Here is a 3,058-nt window from a genome sequence, read left to right on the forward strand (position 1 = left end):
AAAGAGAAATAAAGGCAAGAGAAATTAGCATTACAAGCTCTAGACAGGGAACTAGAAAAAAGAACAGAGCAATTTTCAAATGTTCATGTGAGAGTCCATTGGAATTTTTTGACAAGGGCTTCCAAAAGCATCCCTCTATTGGAGTCTTCCTCATTTTTCTTTTCTCTGCCAAGGTTGGACTCAAGAGTGATGGATTCAGGATTTGCTTTCAGGAATTTTGATAGCTGTTGGAGTGGTTAGAATCTGTGTCAGTTCCCTCTCAAAAGCTCCAAGATAACTGTGAGGTTGCTGAGGTGTATGAATGACCTGAGGCTATACACACTGGAAAGCCTTTACCCAACATGGGTCAAGTCTTCTCTTCCTAGCCTTCCCCAGATTGCATACTTTAGTCCTCCCCAAACCCAAGAAACCACGTATGATTAGGACAAAATTACATACAGTTGGCTGGGAAGAGTGGCTGGATACTCCAGTGACGGTCCAATGACCCTGCTTGCCCTTCCTTTAAGGAAAGAGCACGACTGTCAACAAGCCCAGTTGTGACTATGTTTAGCAATCAGGCACAGCTGAAGTCATGATGATGGTAGTTATTTCATGCAGTAGAGACTGCTTTACAGCATCATCTTATAAAAAGGACATGTATTTTAAAAGGATTTGGTGCTAGAATCCACAAATGAGGGAGAACATACATCTTATTTTTCTGAGTCTGTTACTTCAGTTAATATAACAGTTTCAGGATCCATCCATTTAATGCAAATTTCATCATTTCATCTTTCTTTACTGCTGAATAGAACTCCGTTGTGTAAATATACCTCATTTTTTGTTAACCACTCATCAGTTGAGGGGCACTTAGGCTGCTTCCATCTCTGAGCTATTATGAAAAGAGCATCAATAAACATGGCTCTATAAGTGTCTCTACAATAGGAAGTCTTCTGGGTATATGCCAAGGAGTGGTATAAGTGGGTCATATGGTAGGTTCATTTTTAGTTTTCTAAGAGTTCTCCACACTGTTTTCCATAGGGATTGCATGAGTTTGCAATCTCACCAGCAGTGAATGAGTGTTCCCCTTTCTCCACATCCTCGCTAGCATTTGATATCATTCTCTTAATCCTAGCCCCTCTGATTGGGGTAAGGTGATACCTTAGGGTGTTTTAAATTGCATTTCCCTAATTACTAACGATGTTGAACACATTTGAGATGTTTCTTAGCCATCTTTATTTCTTCCTTTGAGAACTCTCTGTTTAGATCTTTAGCCCATCTTTTAATTGGGTCATTTGGTTTCTTGATTCTTTGTTTTTTGTGTTCTTTATCTAGTCTGGATGTTAAGCATCTGTCAGTTGTATCACTGGGGAAGATTTTTTTCCCATTCTGTGGGTTTTCTTTTCATTTTTTGTTTCTTTTGCTGTACAGAAGCTTTTTAGTTTAATGAGGTCCCACTTCTTGATTGCTGACCTTAATTCCTGAGCAACTTCTGTCTGATTTAGAAAATCCTTTCCTACACCTATATCTTGTAAGTTACTGCCAATTTTCTTCTAATAGTTTCAGGGTTTCCAGTTTCATATTGAGCTCTTTGATCCAGTTGGAGTTGACTTTTGTGCAAGATGAAAGATAAGGCTCTAGTTTCATTCTTCTACAGGTGGAGATCCAGTTTTGCCAGCACCATTAGTAGAAGATGCTGTCTTTCCACCATTGTGGGTTCTTGGCACTTTTGTCAAATATCAGGTGGCTGAAATTGTGTGTACTCAGGTTTGGATCTTCAATGACGTTCCTCTAATCTATATGCCTATTTTTGTGGCAGTACCATGCTGTTTTTATGACTACATCTCTGGAGTGTACTTTGAGATCTGGTATAGTAATCCCCCCAGCATTGCTCTTGGTGCTCAGAGTTGCTTTGACTATCTGAGGTCTTTTGTGATTCTATACAAATATAAGGATTGTTTTTTCTAATTCTGTGAAGTATGTCATAGGGATTTTGATTGGGGTTGCATTGAATATATATATTGCATTTGGTAAGATGGTCATTTCACAATATTAATTCTTCCAATCCATGAGCATGGGAGTCCTTCCATCTCCTGGTGTCTTCCTCAATATCTTTCTTTAACAATTTAAAAATTTCATTGTAGAGCTTTTCAATGTCTTTGGTCATTATTTTTCCGAGATATTTTATTTTATTTAATTGCAGCTAGTGAAAGGGAGTGTTTCCATGTACTCTTTCTCTGATTGCTTGTTATTGGTATATAGAAAGGATATAGACTTTTGCAGATTAATTTTGTAACATGCCATTTTACTGAAACTGTTAATAATTTCTAGGAGTTTTCTGGTGGAACATTTGGGATCTCTTAGATAAAATATTATATCATCTACAAAAGGGATAGTTTAACCTCTTCCTTTCCAATTAGTATTCCTTTAATTTATTTCTCCTGTCTTATAGCTCTAGCAAGAGTTTCAAGCCCTATGTTGAAAAAGAGTGGAGATAGTGGACAGCCTTGTCTGGCTCCTGATTTTAATGGAAAGGCTTCCAGTTTTTCTCCATTTCGAATGATGTTGGCTGTGGGTTTGTTATATAATGACTTTAATTATGTTGAGGTATGTTCCCTCCAGTCCAATTCCTTCTAGGACTTTGAACATAAATGCATGTTGAATTTTGTCAAAGGCCTTCTCTGCATCTATTGAGATGACCATGTGGTTCTTGTCTTTGAGTCCATTTATATGATTTATGACGTTTATTAACAGGTATATTGAACCATCCCTGAATCTCTGGAATAAAGCTGTCTTGATCATGGTGGGTGATCTTTTTGGTGTGTGTCTTTGTGCAGTTTGCAAGTATTTTGTTGAGAATTTTTGCATCTATGTTCATTAAGGATATGGGTCTATAGTTTTCTTTTTTGGCTGTGTCTTTACCTGGCTTTGGTATTAAGAGTGATGCTGGCTTCACAGAAGGAATGTGGAAGTTCTCCCTCCATTTCTATCTTTTTTGAATAAATTAAGTAGTATTGGATGTAGATCTTCTTTAAATGTCTGATAGAATTCTGCTGTAAATCCATCTGGTCCTGGGCTTTTT

The sequence above is a fragment of the Nannospalax galili genome, unplaced genomic scaffold, assembly GCF_000622305.1.
Source record: "Nannospalax galili isolate Female #2095 unplaced genomic scaffold, S.galili_v1.0 scaffold405, whole genome shotgun sequence".
Taxonomy (NCBI): Eukaryota; Metazoa; Chordata; class Mammalia; order Rodentia; family Spalacidae; genus Nannospalax; species Nannospalax galili.